Raw genomic sequence first — 21,250 nt, 5'->3', positions numbered from 1 at the left:
TTCTTCCATTTTCAACCCCACTCTGAAGTGAAGTAAGCAGTGTCCCTTCAGATTTTTCGCATCCCAGGTAAAAACCAGCCTAGTGTAGTGGTTAAGAATGGCAGCTTCCAATCTCAAGGTTTGATTCCCCGCTCTTCTACATTATTATTATTATTATTATTATTATTATTATTATTATTATTATTATTATTATTATTATTATTATTATTATTATTATTATTATTAATTATTATTATTATTAATTATTATTATTATTATTATTATTAATCTCTCAGCCCCACCTATCTCACAGGCTGTCTGTTGTTGGCAGAGGAAAGGAAGGTGATTGTAAGCTCCTTTCAAACTCCTATGGGTAATGAAACACGGGGTAGAAAAAACAACTCTTCTTCATCTTGTTAAACATTTTCCAGGAAAATCCTGAAGTTGAATGAATGGTTATCATACTGGTCTTTCTGGATCCAGCCCCAGATAGCTAAAGGATCATGGCTGCCTGCTGTTCCCAAAGGTATTTCTTCAAGAGGGACATCTTGCAGAAGCCATTGTTTGATGAGTCCTATGTGCTTGAGCGATATACTCACCTTAATTCTGAGATTGTATCCATGCAGTCCATTGAATATACAGCTTCATATTCATGAAGAATCCGGAGAACAAAACTGATCTATATGGCAATTCAGCTGTGACTTGGATGGTCCAGGCGAGTTCAATCTCATCAGAACTCAGAATTTAAGCAGAGTCTGTCCCTGTTAGTATGTGGGTTGGAGACCGCTAAGGAAGTCTTGGGCTGATTCTTCACTTACTTTGTTTTTTTTGCGTTCAGATTGATTTGAACTCAGGTCTTCCTCTATCCTCCCCAATGAAACAGAAAGTGTTCTGCACTCGATTGGGAAAGCTCAGAACGGGGGAGGGGGGAGCCAAGCAAAGCAGGAGACTCTATCTTTTCTTGAACAAGGGGGGGGGAGGATTGGAGATAGCAGAGGAGGGGAAAAAACAAGAGGCTAATCTGCAGAGAGAAGTTAGGGTATCTGGAGCACAGTCACTTTAAGTGGAGCCTTGCAATCAGGAACCAGGAAGACTATGAACTAATGCCCTGAACTAATCAGAAAAGACTCCTTTGCTACCAGGCACAGAAGTTAATTTGGAAATAGCAGAGAGCTGCACATTTACTCATGGTAGTTTCTACTCCAGGTTATTGTAGGGGAATACCCACGAATCAATCATGCTTGCTGCAGAGGGAAAATTTAAAGTTCCCAAAATTAAAGTGGAAATCAAATTCAGTGTAGACGGGAGGGATTCATTCGAACTTGGACTGGGTAAAAACCCTATGCAGACTACACCCTGGTTTCTATTCAGAGACAGCAATGGCAAACGATCCCTCTTCATCTCTTGCTCTGAAAGCCGTACAGCAGTGGTCCCCAACCCGCGGGCTGCCGCCCGCTGCCGGGCCGCGAAGGCCTCAGCACCGGGCTGCGGCTCCTTCTTCCCTCCCCCCCCAAAGCGAGAAGCTCACCAGGCTGCAAGCAAATCGGTCACCAAAGCAGGAGGGGAGGGGGGAGAAGCTTGCAGAGCCGCAAGCTAATTGGCCGCTTTAGCGGCCGATTTGCTTGCGGCCAGGAGGAGCCGGGAGGAGAGCCGTGGCCGCCGGCATGGCAGCGGCGCAAACGCGCGTGCACGGCAGTCCGCACATGCACGTTTGCGCTGGGGCTGCCGCGCATGCGTGGGCCCGTGGGCCACCCTCTCCCCCCACTACGCTGCAGCGGTCCGCAGCAAGCGAAAGCTTGTGGACCGCTGCCGTACAGGGTCAACATAAGTCACTTTCTGCCACATATTGCAATTCTAAGGCCCACAAAGATGGGGTTTCATTTTACTTATGTTCCATATCCAGTTACATTCCCCGTGACTCTCTGGACCCAGATTTAATTTAGCAAATATATCAATGTTTTAAGCATTTTCATTACTTTTTCATTTATAACTCACATTATAACATATAAAAATTGCATGGGCTTTGCTCGAAGTGTGAGATTTAATATCTGGAGGGCAAAAAAAAAAAGTCATCTCCCCTTCTAGAGTGAAGTTAATTTTTGTTTCAGCCATTCAAAAAATGTTTTACTTTTTTAATTATTGGCCTAAGTTTTCATAACTTCATCATCACACTGAAGCTGCCACTCTAACCCAACCTTGCTAGAAAGAGTGGGTTATTCAGTAGAGCATGTAGCCCAGTGCAGTGCACCTTACACAGACAGGTAGCATAGAATGAAGACCATCAGGCAATATTTAAGGAAAGAGTGGCCAAAAGGAAGAGAACTTCTACAAAGTTATCTGTGAAATCTTGCCTTGTCAGTTAAAGGAACTCAGAGGTCTGGAAAACGATCCTAACTCATTAGCTGCTTAGGACTTTGAGACCAGATTTGGTTCTTAAAATAGCCACTGTGGTTAATTGGATGACTTATTTGATGCAGAGTCTTATGCTGGGGCATCAAGTGCAGGGACCACGATGCACAGGACTCTCCAATTTAGTCACGTCAGCTGCACCTGCAATGCCTGCCGTCCCCAACACCATCCCATTGCCACCACCTATCCTCAAAAGCCAGACCTTCCTCTAAGAGCCTCCCTTCAAGTGCATCTCTCTCCTCACCCACCACTGGGCATTGTAACAAGCCTGAATGAGTTGCACTGATGTCGAAAGGGGGGTGGAAGAGAAGCACAGACCCAGTGAGTTGCCCTGGTGTAAAAGTTTGGGAGGAGGGGGAGGACAGCCTGCCCCAATGAGTTGCCCTGGTGCAGAAGCTGGGGAAGGGGAAGCAGAGCCAACCCCATTGAGTTGCTCTCAACCAGTCCTTTTCTCCAGGGGAACTGACTTCTGCAGTCTGATGAAAATCTGGCAGAATACATTCACCATCGCTACTACTCCCAATTATGTTCAGAAACAAGCGATGTTGTTCTTTGGATCCTACATCCAGAGCTCCTTTCCTGGAGCAAGTCTTTCCTGCCACTGCTGAACTGTGCCGCTGAAAAATACTGAACAATCCTAAACTTTGTGTCTCAAACTTAAAAAAACAACACACACACACACACACACACACACCAAAACTTTAGCACATGGAAAATTCGTCTTTATAATTAGTGGCATGGCTTTTAAAGTAAATAGCTGTCTTTGAGTGTGTTTGCAGTTAAGTAAAACACAAAACTCAAGGGCATGGTCTACATTTGTCACACTTCATGCCTTGTTATAGCCCGTAGTCAGGATGGCCACCTGTTCCCATAAGGAGCTCTGGAAATCTGGAGCTTGTATTTTCACGCTGTGCCTGGTGTTGATGCCATAAACACGTTTTTCCCTGTTTGCCAGCTGCAGGTTTATGTCTTGGCCTCTCTTGTTCAAAAGACTGCTAATGTGAACATCAAACGCTGGGGATGTTTGGTGAGTTATTTCTGTACTTCCCCAAGATTGTCCACACCTGGGGAGAGGATATATGGAGCTGTGGGGGGAAAAAAATCTTTGGACCTTCTTTTTCATGCAAGTAAAGAGTTTTTTTTTTTAATGATATTTTCATGTGTAAATTATGGGATGGGATTCTGGACCATCATCTTATAATGGTGTTGATTTTACTGGGCAATATGGTGATTAAGAGCAGTGGACTCTAACCCTGCAAAACAGGTTGGATTCTCCGCTCCTCCATGTGAAGCATGCACGGTGACTTTGGGCCAGTCACAGTTCTCTCTGAACTCTCTCAGCTCCACCTACCTCACAACATGCCTGTTGTGGAGAGAGGAAGGGAAGGAGATGCCATGCCCCAGCCGGCTGCAACACTGGCTGACTCTGAGGAAGAGGCAGGTCTGAGAGTCTTGCTAAGGCCAGTCCCTGATCGTCAGACACTGCCAATAGATTCAGAAGCCCCACAGCTGTCTAGGAAATGCAGCCCAGATCCTGAACCACAACTAGGCACAAGCACCCAATCCCTCTAGCCTTTGGACATCACGCCCGACACCAAAGCCCCTTCAGCAGCTGGCTGCCCATCCTTATCTCCAGACTCTAGGGAGCAACAGCATAAGAAGTAGTAGTGCTTTGCTTTGAAGAAAATGGGAAGAATTGCAAGGTTAGCTGCTCAGGGCAGAAATGGCCTCTAAGAGTCTTTGCAGAACTCAGACTGAATAGCAAGCCAGCTGTTCATAGTTGCACATCCAGTTTAAAAAGAGGTTGGGGGCATAAGTCTGTTTGTTATGCTGCAACATCTTTCCTACCAAGTCTGCAGCCCCCAGCTCCGGCTCTTTGGCCTTGACTTCTTGGGCCCTGCTTCCCTGGGTGACCTTCGGCCTGGGACTTTTGACTGTTGACTCTCTTCTTGTCCTTATTGGGCCTGGTTTATGTGAATGATTGCTTTCCTGATACTGACCTCAGCTCTTGTTCTGTGACTGCATTTTGTCTACTCCCTTCAAGACTCTCTGGCTGGCCACATGTTTCTCCCTTCCTGTGCCTGGAGACTTGACAGGTGAATACAAACCAGTTTGGGACTCATTGAGGTAAAGAAAAGTGGGTATAAAAACATCCGTTTCTACTCCGTTTACAACACCAGGGCCCATTCTGCACACATAGGATAATGCACTTTCAATGTGCTTTGGCATCTGGAGTGTGCTGTGCGGAAAAGGAAAATCTACTTCTAAAGTGCATTGAAAGTGCATTATCTATTTTGTGCAGACTAGCCCCAGTTCTCCCCCAAAGACAGTGGCTTTCCCCCTCCACCCACTATAGTATCAAAACTGGATAGAATTAATCCCTTTGACAGAAGGGTCTGATTGTTAAACCCTGTATCAGATTTATAGAAATGATATTAAAAAAAATAACAGAAGAAACTGGCAATGGCAACAATAAAAATAAGTGATGTGCTTCCAACAATAGCATTGAAAATGAAAAAGGGCATATAGATCTGCATAGAACTGCTGTGACAGGTAAGGAGGGGGAAGGTGAGGGGTGTGTGTGTGTGTGTCTGAGAGGGAGGGGTGAAGGATCAGGCAGGAGAGGCAAGGGGGGTAGGGGGAAAGGTGTGGGGGAGGGAGGGATTGAGGGGGGATGGACCAGGATCAGTAGGGGCCAGGAGAGGTAGGGGGAAGAGGCAAGAGGGGAGGAGGGGGGCAGGATCATGGAGTCCCACAGCAGTGTGATAGTTGGACTCACACTATAATTTTTTCCTCTTTTGAACAATTCACCCTTTAATACAGAGGTAGCAGCAGCAGCACTGAACATCTTGGTGCTGCGGGAATGCAACCAATAGAAATCACCATGTAATTGTATATGTGCAGCAGTCTTTTCTTTGCAGCCAGAAACATTTCCGCTGTTCAAATACAGGCGAACATGTTGTCACATATTCAGCCCCTGTGAGGTGATCACGCACCTCTGATTTTGATCAGAATGAAAGGTGTCATTTGGGAGCACAACAGCAATGGCCTGATTGCCGGTACTGGGCGCTGAAAGATAATGGCTGCGCTGAAAGATTAATTCTGCCCGGCATGGCTCTTCCCACCAGTAGCAGTGTCAAAGCTGCAGCAGGTGAAATTTTGTCATCTGTCGGATTCGTAAAAATACCAGTACCTCCACGGTCTGCAAGCTTTCTCAACCAAGATTTCTTGACAGTTCTGGAAGGGTTTCCTGAATGGGTGGGACATAATATAAGTAAATATAAATTTGCCAAACATGTATTGGGTGATGTGACTGTATATAGTCCTGTCAAGCCACCCACCTCTCCAAATGGCCAACGATGGGCCTGGAGGGGTAGGAAGGGGAGGGGCTTGGGTGGGTGGGCGCCCACCATCTTTTGCACAATCACACCACTTCTAGGGATTCTCAAAGCCTGAAGAATGTTTCAGGGGATTCTCAAAGATAAAAAAGTTGGAAAAGGCTGATATAGAGCCTAAGAATCAGCTTATTTCAGTTTTTCTGGTAAGCAGTGGAAAAGGAAGCTCCATACAAAATTAACTGCATCAAAACTCAAGGTCAATTTATACAGATTTTCAAATCGTCTTGGAAACGGTAAAGTTCACAGAACTTCTTATGACTTTGCAAGTAAACTATCAATGACGGCACTGCCTCTCTGATCTCTTATGATAACTTGCAGGTCTTGCTTGCTCTATCTTTCTTGTGTATATCCTACAATCTATACCACATCTTTGCTTGTTCTACCATTCCGTACCTCACAAGATTTTACATACAGCAAAGTAGCCATTCTGGGTGTAAAAGGGTCTATAAAAATAGTCGTAAAAACTTGTGATATATGAGAGCGGGAAAGGGGAACGGCAGTGGAGGTTGATGCTTTAGGAACTGATGGAGGCTCCAAGTATAAATGATTTGTTGAAGGGGCTAATTAAAGAAAGGGTATTTGGAACACATAGTTCAAAATGGTATGTATGACGTCTTGGACATTAAATACAAAGTCAAGGTCTCCCAGTTACAGGATCAAAAGAAGTGATATGCAAGTCTGGAGTGGGTGGGCGAATGGTTCTCACTAGCAGAGCTGGGAGAATGGAGGACTATAAGCGAAGCAGAGCATTGTTTATTACTTCTCGACAACAGATTGCTGTTCATTTTGTTAAACAAATATAGACAGGAGGGATTGTGGCTCAGTGGTGGGACATCAGCTTGGCTTTCAGAAGGCCTTGGCTTCTATTCCAGGAAGACCTCCTCTTGAGGCCCTGGAGAGTTGCTGTCACTCTGAGTAGACAGTATTGGCTCTGATGGAGTGATGGTCTGATTCAGAAGAAGGCAGCACCAGACATGTATGTCCATGTCGATGTTCATGAGATGTTTTAGTTCTCCTACATGCATTCGTATGATTTTGTTAACAACTGGGCCGAAGGCTGTAGCCCAAATTATACCCAGTTTTGAATAAGCCTTCACAATGTTGAAAGCGTATTTTGAAATGGAATGAAATATAATTGGGATACTTCTAGAATAATTATTATCTTAGAATAGTTTTGCTTGCTTAAATAAATGGTTTTCAAATCCAGTTCTACAGAACCTGGTGGGTGGGAGGGGTTGAAGAAGTAGGGTTCTTCAAAGACAGCATTGATAATGGTGAGCATGGTTCCCTAAAGATAGATTGTCCATGATAATGTGAATCTCCAGTACAGCAGTTTGCTCTGGCATTCACTGTCATAGAATCATAAAATCATAGAGTTGGAAGGGACCTCATAGATCATCTAGTCCAACCCCCTTTACTATGCAGGACACTCACATCCCTATCACTCATCCAGTGTAACATGCCACCCCTTGAACATTCACAGAATCAGGCTCTCCATCAGATGGCTATCCAGCCTCTGTTTAAAAATTTCCAAAGATGGAGAACCCACCACCTCCCGAGGAAGCCTGTTTCACGGAGAAACCGCTCTAACTGTCAGGAACTTCTTCTGGATGTTTAGATGGAATTTATTTTGAATTATTTAATCCCATTGGTTCTGGTCCATCCGTCTGGGGCAAGAGAGAACAATTCTGCTCCATCCTCCATATGGCACCCTTTTAAATACTTGAAGATGGTTATTAGATTCTCTTTCGGTCATCGTTTCCTATAGAGCAGTGGTCCCCAACCTGCGGGCTGCGGCCCGGTGCCAGGCTGCAAAGGCCATGGCGACGGGCCGCGGCTCCCTCTCCCCGCCCCACCCGCAGTAAAAAACTTCCTAGGCCGCAAGCTTGCGGCCCGGGAAGTTTCTTACTGCGGGAGGGCGGGGAGAGGGAATTAGGGCCGGACGCGCCCGTGCGGGCGTGGCCCGATGTGCGGGCGCGGCCCGAGGGTTCGGCCCAATGCGTGGGTGCGGCCCGCGGGCGCGGCCAACGAGTGCGGCCCGATGCGTGGGCGCGGCCCGCTGGCGCAGCCGATGCCCTGCCGGTCCCCAACCTCAGAAAGGTTGGGGACCACTGCTATAGAGCACTGGCAGAACTTGATAATGACCTGTATAAACTAGAAGAACACCCTAAAAAAAGTATCCAAATCCTCTATAGAGTACAAAGTATACAAGGGAGACATACATAAGGTTGTCATATATTCATACTCTTCTTAGTATTCATGATTCCCCTTCACACACTAGAAGCAAAAAGTGGGAGAGGGCTAGAGAAAAGTGACCCTTAGAGTGACACAAATATTCACTTGGGATGAGATGAAGTAGCCATTTTTTGTTTTGTTTTGATTCGGTAGGATGGCACTTCTGTTGCTTTCTGCCCACCTGATTTTACGGTTATCAGTGATTCTTTTGTTTATTTTACGGGGATCTTAGACCACTTATAGAAAAAAAAACAGGCCACAAATATATTAGAAAAATCCATACAGTTCTGGGAGAATATCCAAAAGTGAAAAAAATAACTCCTGGGTTCATTGCACAGAACAAGAAGCTAAATCAAAGTGGAGGTATGGTTATGCTGGATGAAACGGTAAAGTCTTTATCTGCTGGTGGATGATAGAGGGATAGCCAAATCTCCTTGGGGAGGTCATACATTATCTTGACTCCAAAATGCCATTTCCTCAAATCTAATGCAAGCTTTCAGTCAGTCAGAAACTGAGCTCTAAACCACCCGGCACTTCCTTCCCTTGGGGTAAACAAGAGTAACATATTACAAAATATAAGAGCATTCCTGTTGACCATTTTGAGTGTTTCAGGTTTCATAAAGCAAACTATAAATATGCCAATTGTCTTTAGTGACTACTTTGCCTCATTGTATTCCATATGTGTGTATTACTGTCCTCTCAAACCAGCAGCTGAGACTTTACAACTGAGCTGCTGCTGCTATCCTTCTTGACCGGCAAGAATCCTTAAGGGGCAGAGAAACACTTCCATGCTTGTGATACTGTCCCTTACAGAACTCACTATTTCAATAAGGTCATCTTGACAGACTGTTTACCAGCACTTGGTAAAACACTGATGAACATCTGGGATAGAACAGTAACTGATTCCTTCATAACAATGTTTAGGATCACAACTCTTGCCTGTTCCGAACACTCTTTGGCTGATGCAGTAGTGGGACTGGAGAAGATTTAAATTGCCTTGTGAATCAGCTAGATGGCACTCCAGCCTAAGAACGTGTTGTCCACTCTGCCGACCACCAGCAACGTGGAAAGAACCATTGGGAAAAGCAAGTGAGATTTAGCAATGACTTGCCATTGTTCAAAGATTTTTTCCTTTGCAGTGGTTTTAGCTGAAACTGTGGATGTAGAATTAAGACAAGAGTTCTGGGTATGGTCCCTACTTTTCAAGTCATTTCCAGCCTTCTGCATTTCTCAGATCTCCAACCCTGAATCCCATCTACTGCATGTCTTTCTGGTCCTCAGTTGTGTGGTCCCTTTCAGAGAAGCAGAACAACTCACAGAACTGATGAGGTGTGACCGATCCTTATCTGCTGATTAGTGTCATTGGTTTGTGAGGACTTCTGTCTGATACCAAGGAAGAATTTCATTCAATGAGTATGCTGCCTTTCATTTTGATGGACTAGAGGGGTCATCAACCCACGGTCCATGGCCTGGTGGCGGGCCGCAAAGGCCGCAGTACCGGGCCACCGGCAGCCACGCCTGCCTCCCCCCACCGGCAGCAAGAAGGAAGGGAAGAGGCAGGCGCAGCCGCCAGCATGGCAGTGACGCAAGTGCGCATGCGCGCTGTTGCCGCGCATGCGCGTTAGCATCCCCTAGTGGCGAAAACGCGCACACGCAGTTGCCGCACATGTGCGTTAGCACCACCTGGTGGCAAAAACATGCATGCACGGCAACTGCGTGTACAAGTTTTCGCAGCACCCGGGCCATTGGCTCTTCATTCACTCCAGAGGCGGTCCCTGACCTGAGAGAGGTTGGGGACTGCTAGACTAGACTAAATTTGAACCAATTTAGGTAAGGGGTGGGGGGAAGACAATGCAAGTTTGCTGTGCTGTCTCTCCAATTTCACCCTGCTCTTCTTGTTGGGGATTTCATATTTATTACTCACATTAATTTCCCCTGACCTGGATAGTCAAGGAAAGCCAGATATCATCAGATCTTGGAAGCTAAGGAGGGCTATCCCTGGTTAGTATTTGGATGGGGGACCTCCAAGGAACACTAGGGGGTCATGATGCAGAAGCAGGCAATAGTCAACCATCTGTGAATGTCCCCTGCCTGGTTTCCAGACAATCCTCAGATCTTCTGGCTACATCACACACACACCATTCAATAAATAAGTGATACTCCTGGTAATCTTCTTTCCATAATACAGATTCCTAATACTGAGCCCATGGAGAGGGGCCTTCTATGCTTCAACCATCCCTATTTTCTTTCCCCAACTTAAAAAAAAATCAGATTATTCTTTTGCACTAAAATAAATACAACAACTAAAATGTATCATTCCGTCATTCCATTCAGATCACTGACATCTTCCTGGCATCTTTAAAAAGCCATTTTGATGATAATTGGTGGGCAGCAACAGCCTGCAATGGGGGCAAAGGTCAGGGCAGGGAGAAAGAAAAAAGAAGGAAGAAGGGAGGGAGGATCTGCAACCATAATCCTATTTCACTGTTTATTGAATGCCCCATCTTGTTGATTGTATCATCTCACATTGTGTAATCAACAATACACCTAAACATGGGCATATTTAGTCCCCCCCAAAAAAAAGAACAGACAAGGGAAACTTGCAAGAGACAACAACCACTTCTAGCACACACATCACATCTTGATTAAGATCAACCCGTTTTATAAAATTACTAGCAAGAAAGCCCATTGCAACCAGGAATGCAATGTGCACTAGGACCCAGGGGACACCGGCAGGTGCAGATCTCTCTCTCTCTCTCTCTCTCTCTCTCTCTCTCTCTCTCTCTCTCTCTCTCTCTCTCTCTCTCTCTCTCTCTCAGCAGAAACCATAGGAGGTAATCAGGGCTGGTTTGTAGCAGGGAAGCAAGGGTCATGTGCAGTTTGGGGCTTGTTTGCAGTTTGTCTCTATCTCTCTCTCTCTTGCAGCAGGAGCCATAGCAGGTAATCAGGGCTTGTTTACCTGTGTGTGTTTCTCAGGCATCTGTGTGTGTCTCTCAGGCATCTGAGTGCAAAGTGGCTAGTGTCCAGGAAAGGAGGGTGGGAGCTGGAAAGGGAAGGCCATTCAGGGTGTGGCCAGCAAAGTTGGCCACACCCTTATTGGCCCTATTCCATTTTGGACAGCCAGAACACTCTCCACCCCCAGAGCTGTTTCACAACTATTAAGAGGAACAATGGATAAGGATCCCCCCCCCATGAAGTGTGTTTGGCAGACTGTTGAAGGAGGCAGGGATAGCCAAGGATAGCAATATGCAAACCCCTTACAATATAATTTAGTGCAATTTTGAGACTCACTAAAACCAACATATCCTCGTATTCAGAGATGTTGCAGTCTAGTTGCCACTTAAAGAGTTTGCATATTGGAAGATAATTCTCCAGCTGTTGAAGAAGCCCATACTTTAAATAGTTAAATTTGGTAATTGTTGAAAATCAGTAGAGTTTATTGGAAGCTTTCCTGTGTTCCTGGACAATTCCAGTGCATATGGAATCATAGCAAGCCGAAAAACTGTCAGTGTGCACCAACAGTATGTTCTTTGCAAATCTTGAATCTTCACTAATTGTTCTTTCCACCTACATTTTGGTCTTTATGCCATCAAAAACTCCATTGGCCAAACGTTTGACTTATTTCCAATTCAGCAAAACTGATGCATAATTCAGATAGCAACTTTTATTCCCATCAAACTTCCTTAGGTTATATTTTGTTTTTAAAATTTCTGTGCAAACCAACAATTGTCAGTTGAGGATAATTAAAAACCAGCAATATTAGATATATGGATTGCATCCCATTTAACTGACTGTGCATGTTCAGTAATAATAATAGAAGCATTGATTTGGAAGGGGCATAGAGGCCATCTAGTCCCATCCCCTGTCAATGCAGGATCAGCTTAAAGCATCCATGAGAAGTAACTGTTCTATCATTACTTGAAGGCTGCCAGTGAGGGGGAATTCACTGCCTCCTTACACAGTCGATTCCACTGCTGAACTACACTGTGAATTCCCCCCCCCCGATATTTAGCCAATACTGTTCTAAGCATAGCTTAACCCAATAACTGTGGGTCCTATCCTCTGCTGCCAACAGGAACTTCTCCCTGCCTTCCACCAAGTGATAACCTTTCAGTTACATAAAGGGAGCAATCATGTCCCCTCTCAACCACCGCTTCTCCAGGCTGAACATTCCCAAGTACCTCAGTCTTTCGCTATAGGGTTTAGTCCCCTTGTCGCTCTCCTCTGCGCCCTCTCAATTTTGTCCACGTCCTTTTTGAAGTGAAACCTCCAGAACTGCACACAAGACTCCAGGTGGGATCTGATCAATGCAGTATACAGAGGGACGATGACATTTTGCGATTTTGATGTGCCTCTGTTGATGCAGGCCAAGACTTCATTCGCCTTCTTTACTGCTGCATCACACTGTCTGTGCAGATTTAGCTTCAAGTCCACACGTACCCAAGGATCTCGTTCACACACATGGTTACCAAGAAATGTATCTCCCACCCAATCTGCATGCTTCTCATTTTTGTGACCCAGATGTAGGTCTCTGCAATCAGCCTTACTGAATTGCATCTTGTCCTTATTTGCTCACTTTCCCAGCATGTTCAGATCTCACTGAACTCCATTTGTCTTCTGGGGTGTTCGCTTCTCCACAAAAAAAAAAAACAGCCCTTAGAGATTAGCAGGTATTGTACTGAATTGCTTGAAATCTTTGATTCTTGCATAGACAAGAGCAGCCAGATGTGCCACCTAGGCAGATGTTGCCACCTCTAAACTCCTTTGTGACCCTTTTTAAACACTTGAACATGGCACCACTTTTTGATTGTGGAGCCACCTTGTGGGTTCTGGTCTCTCCTTTTTGTTGCTGCCTTAGATAAGCATCTTTAAATCTACTACCGGAAAGAGGTTCCCAAGACCCTTGAGGGGAAAACTAGGGGACACAGCTTTGGTCACTTTGGGGGTTCTGACAAGGTGACACAGGAATGAAAATATAAATTCATTAGTAACATGCCAGTACTCAGATGCCATAATCTTCTTTTTCTCCAATGATCCATGTTTTTCCATGCTCGAGAAGGAATTGCACCAGTTGACCGATCCTTGCTTTAAATATGCAGTGACAATAGCAGCTCTTAATAATGACTGAGACTATGCAAGCTCACAAGAAATTGGGCTTTTCTGTATTCTCATTTTCCTATCTTTGTTTCCCCCCGCCCCCTTCCTGTTGTTGCATGATGTTTCCCTCTGTTCCCCATGTGCTTTGCTCCCCCTAGGGGTTGTTTCAATATTACCTCGGTTCACGTCTGTACATGGGGTAGTTCTTCAAATGATAGCCAAAATAATTGGGTAGGTTCATACAACAGCAGACGATCTTTCAACACCTCTTAGGAACTTTACCCTGTAGTGCTTTAAATGTTAGAATCAGGGGAATTCACATCAAGCGCGGGATTGAATCAGGGACCAGTGTGCTACGAGTTAATATGTGCTCTACTGTTGAGACTAGAGAGTACTTTCTCAGTTGTGTTTTAAATTAAATGAAACTTCCAAACAGTCTTCAAAGACAGCAGCATACAGAGTGCACTGCAGTAGTCTAGGTTTGATTAGAGCAAGGATACCTGTGACAAAATCACGTGTTTTTCTTTCCTGAGATAAGCCACAGCATACAAACTAACACAATATAGATAAAGACAGGTAGCCCTGTTAGTCTGTCCGTAGCAGTAGAAAAGGGTGAGGGTCCGGTAGCACCCTAAAGACTAGCAAAATTTGAGGCCAGGTATGTTCGGGAGAGTAGTCAGGACTTCCCCAGAATATATATACAAGGCCCCAGTGGTATAGTGCTTCAAAATATATAGCCCATTGCAGAACAGCTTCCTTTTATGTGATCATTAAAATAAAATAATTGCATGAGTGAGAAACGTTACACTGGAAATGTAAGTGAGATTATTTAAACCTACAGGGCTCTCGAGGGGGTTGTCATGACAGTTCTTGATTAAACCTTGAACTACGATTCCATAGTTTATATTTAACTGTTGTGGTATTTATTTCCATCTTCTATGCTACATCACAGCGAAATCTGACTTCCCATCAGAATGTGTGTTTGTTTGTGTCCCTTTGGCGGAAATATCCAGAGGACTTTGATCAGAACCCCGTTGCAAATAATAGGAGAAATGAATGTTCTGATTTGGCTCATTAGAATGTTTTCAGACTTTGAGTCTAATTAGCTGCCCAACTCTACAAAGGGGCAAGCCCTTTAAATTACTCGCTGGGTATAAATAATATATTAATTAGTTTCATAAATGTGCCGAATCCTTATAAGAAAAAAAATTATAATTGTTTCTTTTTTCCCCCTTTCTCTCTCTCTCTATATATATTTCCCCCCAACCCCAAGACTAACTTAATGGATCCATCAGAACAAAGGTCATTTGGCAACTTTAAGATTAACCAAGTTTTACTCAAGGTATAAGCTTTTGTGTGTGTGTGTGCACATGTCCTCAGATACATTGATATGGAAGTTACCAGTCCATACATATAAGTAGAGGGTAAGCTGCAAATTAAGTATAATAAAAGGTATTTGACAGATGCAATGACCAATCGGCAATAACCAGTTTAGTTGCTATGGTCACCATTTCTTTGGATTGAATTCCGTAGGAATACTTAGTGAAGGAAATACAAACATCAAACTCTTCTTAATTGTGAGAATAATTAACTGAGATCCTGTTGGTACGTTCCATCCATGCCACTGGACTCAAATGTTCTTCTGTTGTTTCAGACCAACATGGTTACACATTTAAATCTATCTTTATTAATGGATCCATGATAGAGTTGTATATCATAAGCAAGGGGCACTGGGATAGAAAGATTAAATGTATTCTCTTATTCAGTTGGCCCCATCATCTCATTGGTTAGATGTTGAGCCTCTTTCACCCTTGCTTACCTTAGACTTTAGGAGTGAGGCATGCTTGGAAAGGACCTTATTTTCTCTTTTATTTTCCTCTTTTCTACAGGATGTCTCTTCTTCTCACTCTTACCTGGGCTTGGAGCTGTAGTAATTTACCCTTTTGAAATGAATCTCTTTGCAAGTTAAATATACCTACATTAATATGATATACTAGTAATCAAGCCCGCTGCAGGCAAATGCAGCGGGCGCTAGGTACTCACACTCGCTGAGTCTGCAGGCTTGTTTTTGCGGCGGCGGGCAAGGCGGGCTTGTTTTTGCAGCGGCAGCGGGCTTGTTGTTCCGGCGGCGGGCTTCTTGTAGCGGGGGCGGGCTTGTTTTAGCGGCGGCAGGCTTGTTTTTGCGGCGGCGGGCTTGTTTTTGCAGCGGCGGCGGGCTTGTTGTTCCGGCGGCGGGCTTCTTGTAGCGGGGGCGGGCTTGTTTTAGCGGCGGCGGGCTTGTTTTTGCGGCGGCGGGCTTGTTTTTGCAGCGGCGGCGGGCTTGTTGGTCCGGCGGCGGGCTTCTTGTAGCGGGGGCGGGCTTGTTTTAGCGGCGGCGGGCTTGTTTTTGCGGCGGCGGGCTTGTTTTTGCGGCGGCAGGCTTGTTTTTGCGGCGGCGGGCTTGTTTTTGCGGCGGCGGTGGACTTGTTGTTCCGGCGGCGGGGTTTTTTTAGCGGGGGCGGGCTTGTTTTAGCGGCGGCGGGCTTGTTGTTGCTGCGGCGTGCTTGTTTTTGCGGCTGTGGGCTTGTTTTTTCGGCGGCGGGCGCGGCGGGCTTCTTTTTGCAGCAGCGGGCTTGTGTTTGCGGCGGCGGCGGCGGGCTTGTTTTAGCGGTGGCGGGCTTCTTTTGGGGGCGGCAGCCTGACGCGGCGAAAGGCGCTTCGCGCCTCTCGCCGCGTCAGGCCGCCAGGCAGGGAACCCCCGGCAGCCGCGCTTCGCGTGACTGCCGGGGGCTCCCTGGGGCGGGGGCCTGACGCGGCGAGAGGCGCATTGCGCCTCTCACCGCGTCAGGCCGGGAGCAACTGCGAGCCGCGCTATGCGCGGCTCGCAGTTGCTGGGGCTGGGAATCAGAGGGACCAATCGGCAGGCGCTTTGCGCCTGCCGATTGGTCCCTCCGATTGTCTGTCGTGAGGAAGGGTCCAATCCGGACCCTTCCTCATCACGGACTAATCCCTCCTCCACACCCCTTAACGAATTATTTAGTCCGTGGCGCCCGTGGCGCCACGGGCGGTTTAAAGATGTTAAATGTGTTTCTCTTTTTGTAAATAAAATTTCTTTCTCTATTTATTACTGGAATCAGATCATCTTTGTAAATTGCCTGAACACCATTTCTCCTTAACTGGGAAACATGGAGTATTAGGGGTACTGCACAAAGAACCCGTGCTTTCATGGCAAATTATTTTTTAAAAATATACTTTAACCCAATCACTAGCTGGTTGCCCTAGACAACACATTAGCAAAGAACTGGATAAACGAAGGCAGCCACTTACAGGGTTTTTTTGTGGGTTTTTTTAAACCTGAGACTCAAATTATTTTCACTTCACTAAAAAATAACAACCACCCAGCGGCTTAGTGCCTTGCCCCCGTTCTGTATGCCACCATCTCCCTCTGATGCCTGCTACTTAGAAACCAATGTGGAGATATCGTCGGGTTTAATCAAGCTTCCGGGAAGAAGTGACAGCTTTGCCTCAGTGCACCCCCGCAGCCCACCCCCAGCATCTTGACTGGAGATGTTTCCATGCTCATTATTTCCACTGTGGAACACTGCCTTCTATCAAGCGAGCCCATGACCCAGCCAGCCCCAGGAGCTTTCCGCTGCCGGATCCTAAGCCCTCCACCACAAAGACTTGCTCACAAGTCATACAATCCAAATAGCCAAGGGGTGAATGAAAAAAGTACAGGGGAAATACAGGAGTTTCCAAAGAACTGTTTAATTAGAAAACAGAAGAAAGGTGGTGGTGGGGGGTTTCTAAGTATTTGGTGACATCAGCTTAGCGTGCACACACATACACACACGCACGCACACACACACACACACACACACTTCTTTTGCTTGTGGTGCATTTTGAAGGTTAGGGTGGCAGCGTTGCAGGTGATTATTTTTTTATTCATCCTTGTATATTTTGTGGAAGTTCTTATCAGAAGGGAAAAGAGGTACCTCTAGGAAACTTTGGAAATAATATGGCGAAACAATAGAGCAGGCTTTCTCAACCAGGGTTTTGTGAAACCCTGGGGTTTCTTGACAGCCTTGGAAATGGTTGTCGAATGGGTGGGAGTTAATTAATTGTGTGTGTGTATATCTGTCCACCTAAGAGCCTCTTGTGGCACAGAGTGGTAAGGCAGCCATCTGAAATCTTTGCTCATGAGGCTGGGAGTTCAATCCCAGCAGCCGGCTCAAGGTTGACTCAGCCTTCCATCCTTCCGAGGTCGGTAAAATGAGTACCCAGCTTGCTGGGGGGTAAACGGTAATGACTGGGGAAGGCACTGTCAAACCACCCCGTATTGAGTCTGCCATGAAAACGCTAGAGGGCGTCACCCCAAGGGTCAGACATGACTCGGTGCTTGCACAGGGGATACCTTTACCTTTACCTTTATATCTGTCCACATAATATATTTCTGCTGAGGCTTTGGAGGAGGAGCGTGTCTCATGGCTTAAGTGCCACTCAGTGCTTAACACCCACTCAGGTAGACTAGATGGTCTAGCCCAGCAATGCACTTCTGATGTTCTTATGAAGGCCTCTGCTTCTGTGCCCTCTTCTTGGCCTTCCAGGGGAATTGGTTGCCCACTGTGTGGGACAGGAGGCTGGACTAGATGGACTCCTGGTCTGATCCTGCAGGGCTCTTCTGATGTTGTCATGAAAGCCTGTCCTGTTGTGGCCCTCCAGAGGAACGGATTGGCCACTGTGTGAGACAGAATTCTGGACTAGATGGACTAATGGTCTGATCCAGCATGGCTCTTCTGATGTCCTCACCTTGATTCTTGCTTGGCTCTAACTTCAGCTTTTCAATGATGAGGCCTTTGAAGTTTCTTCTAGCTCTGTCAGACTTCTTTTTTTAAAGAGTTATTTGCATAAAAGATGGTCAGGCTTTTAAATGGCTCACTCAGGTCTCCAATAACATGAGCAATCTGCTTCCTCTGAAATCTGTCCTGGTATTTCACTTGCTCATAGTAGTAGTAATTTATTTTATAAATCTCTTAGATGTCAAGAAACTTTTTTTGCCGGGTTGGGTGACGGAAATACACTTTAAGCTACCGGCTTTCCAGTTGGGGAGATTTTACCTGCTGTTTCTTTGCTCACGAAAACAGATATAACAGGGATGTTCAAGTCACATGCTGTGCAAATATGTATAATCATCTCCCGGCATGCCTCAATCCTAAACAGAATTTGGCTGTAGCCCTGCACTTATTCTTTTGAGGGCAGGGGGAGACTGGGTGGTGAGAAGTTTCTATTTCTCCTTCTCCCCCTATGTCCTGTTGATATTATGAGGGGCAGGGAATAGTTACATATATTGCAAACCTAAAAGTTTGCCTTTGTAGGCATACAGATTTCAATGTATTTAGGGGGTGACTGTTCTAGATTGTACTGATAGGGACCCCTGACTGCCATGCAGGGCTCAGCCACTGATAAGCTGATAAATTAAAGCCGCTTATTCCTGTAACCATCATTACATCCTCTGGCAGCAAATTCCACATTTGAATCACACTCTGCGTACAGTAGTCTTTCCTTCTGACCATCCTGAACCTCCTGCCCATCAGCTTATTGGATGCCCTGGAGTTTTAGTATTTGGGGAGAGAGAGGAAAAGTTCTCTTTGTCAGCTCATGCATAATTTTATCTTATCTGCCCCTAGTTGTCTCCTTTTCCTAATAGGAAGCCTTCCTCATAAGGAAGGTTCTCTGATCCCCTAATGCCCTCTGTACCTTTTCAACTTCTACAATGTCCTTTTTGTGATATGGTGGCCGGGATTGTACAGAGTATTCAAAATGAGGCTGCATCACGGATCTGTACGACATATGATTGAACTGGCCTGCTTTTACCTTGCAACCCAAACTTCTGGCTTGCCCATCCCCCATTCTGGCTGGTTGCCAACTCCAGGAGAGTGGCAACAAGGACTCCCTCTTGTTGTGGTACACAGCTGGAAGAACCAGGACTCCTAACCATCCCTTTCACTCCTGAGGCTTCACCTCTGTGTCTCCCACAGTCCCAGCATGCGAGTGACATGGGGACAAGTTACTACATGGGCACACTCTTTCAGAGAAGAAGCTGCTTGCCAAGTTCCCTCTCCTGACTTTGGTTCTCCCTTTGCACTGGGCTAGTGTTTCTGAGATGGGGAAGAACTACGTGGATCAGAGAGCCATGACCAGCTTCAAATTTATAAAAGATTTACTAAAAGAACAAGGTTCATAAGCAGATCTTTAGCATAAAGGTAAAGGTAAAGGTATCCCCTGTGCAAGCACCGGGTCCTGTCTGACCTTTGGGGTGACCCCCTCCAGCGTTTTCTTGGCAGACTCAACACGGGGTGGTTTGCCAGTGCCTTCCCCAGTCATTACCGTTTACCCCCCAGCAAGCTGGGTACTCATTTCACTGACCTCGGAAGGATGGAAGGCTGAGTCAACCTTGAGCCGGCTGCTGGGATCGAACTCCCAGCCTCATGGACAGACAGCTTCAGACAGCATATCGCTGCCTTACCACTCTGCGCCACAAGAGGCTCATAAGGTAATCCCTGTGCAAGCACCGAGTCATGTCTGACCCTTGGGGTGACGCCCTCTAGCGTTTTCTTGGCAGACTCAATACGGGGTGGTTTGCCATTCCCTTCCCCAGTCATTACCGTTTACCCCCCAGCAAGCTGGGTACTCATTTTACCGACCTCGGAAGGATGGAAGGCTGAGTCAACCTTGATCCGGCTGCTGGGATCTATCTCCCAGCCTCATGGACAGACAGCTTCAGACAGTATTTCTACTGCCTTACCACCCTGCGCCACAAGAGGCTCTTATATCTTTAGCATAGCACAGAACAAAAGAAACTGGATGAAATGCAATCCTTCTGACTCTCTGCTAAAACATATGCTTTCTGATGTTAGTACTGAGCAGGCGCATTTGCTTAAGGGCTTCCCGAAGTTTCATGTCAGCTCCCCTTGCAGCCACATGTTCAAGATGGCTGCTCATCTCTTCTCCCTAGAGCAGGCTCCTACTCAGATGTTCATCAGGCGAAATACCCCCTTCCTCCCCTGGTGAGCCATAGAAATATCTTCCTGTCCCCTCCCGCAGGAAGCTCCTCTGTCCTAGGAAGTCTGGTAAGCAGAAACTCTCCCATCATGCACACACTCCAGGGGACTGTTTCCTGTCTAAGCCAATTAGACCCTCCCCTCTCTCCACAGCACAGAGGGAAAAAACATGTGTCCCTTTGACATAGCAAGGGGAGCGGCATTTTGCTACACCATTTTGCCGTTACCCTATCAACTGTTTTATTTGCAATCCCTTTCCTAACAATCCTTAACCCAACATTGCAATTCTGGGAGACCTTTGAGCCCCTCCTGGAGGCTGGCAACCCTCCTCTCAGTGGACCAGCAGTAGGTCAGAGCATACTGTTAGACCATGGCTGCCAAGAAGTGCTCTTTGGATCCACCTGCTGATTCCTGACCATTTGGGAGCTCTGTGTGCAGGGAGGTGGTCAGGAGATCAGCTTCTTTTGTCACTGGGTATCATTCACTGCCTTTCCTCCATAGGAAGTGTAGCTGTAAAAACACTCCCCAGTTAAGTAAAAACTTGAATTCCTTGAGCTGGACTAAATATAAAGCTTTCTAAGGAATTAAGAAAATAAGAACTGGACTGGGGTAATCGTTACAATCTTCTAATACCGACATGTTAGCAGTCTCTGGCCTGAAAGAAGTATGGCTGGCCTCAACCAGAGCCAAGGTCATGGCTCCAAGCTGGTGGAATCAGTTGCCCATTAAGACCAGAGTATGCCTGGTTGTGGCACATGGTGTCACATGCTATGCTAAAAGGAAGCTAGAGAGGTGTTGATCCCAGTTGCCCCGCATGATCCTGGACAACAATTCTGTAGTGGTTTGGACCATCTGCTCTGCCATCCCATTCGAGGATGGGTGGTATGGAGCAAATGTTACTTGGACTGCATGGGCCATTGGCCTGCTCAACCATGGATTCTCTTATGTACTTGCCTATCTATCTGATCTGATAGACTATACCTGTCTATCTATCTGATTGTTTGTCATTTGAATTCCATATACAATTTTGGGGGACACAATACACCCAGATCTACCAAAAACATCAGCTGAAAACATAGAATTGAGATCCCC

At 46.0% G+C, this 21,250-nt stretch overlaps 1 long non-coding RNA gene across 1 annotated transcript; it reads left to right on the top strand.

Moving 5' to 3' along the window:
- Positions 1 to 8,249: 8,249 nt before the first annotated feature.
- LOC143844398 (uncharacterized) lies at positions 8,250 to 15,093 on the top strand. The gene is made up of 3 exons (XR_013233968.1): positions 8,250 to 8,384; positions 8,946 to 9,110; positions 15,008 to 15,093. It is a non-coding gene; the product is annotated as an uncharacterized LOC143844398 (long non-coding RNA).
- Positions 15,094 to 21,250: the final 6,157 nt, after the last annotated feature.

This window comes from Paroedura picta, chromosome 9 (assembly GCF_049243985.1).
Source record: "Paroedura picta isolate Pp20150507F chromosome 9, Ppicta_v3.0, whole genome shotgun sequence".
Classification (NCBI taxonomy): Eukaryota; Metazoa; Chordata; class Lepidosauria; order Squamata; family Gekkonidae; genus Paroedura; species Paroedura picta.
Note: the sequence above shows the minus strand (reverse complement) of the source record. Positions and strands in the feature narration are given on the sequence as shown.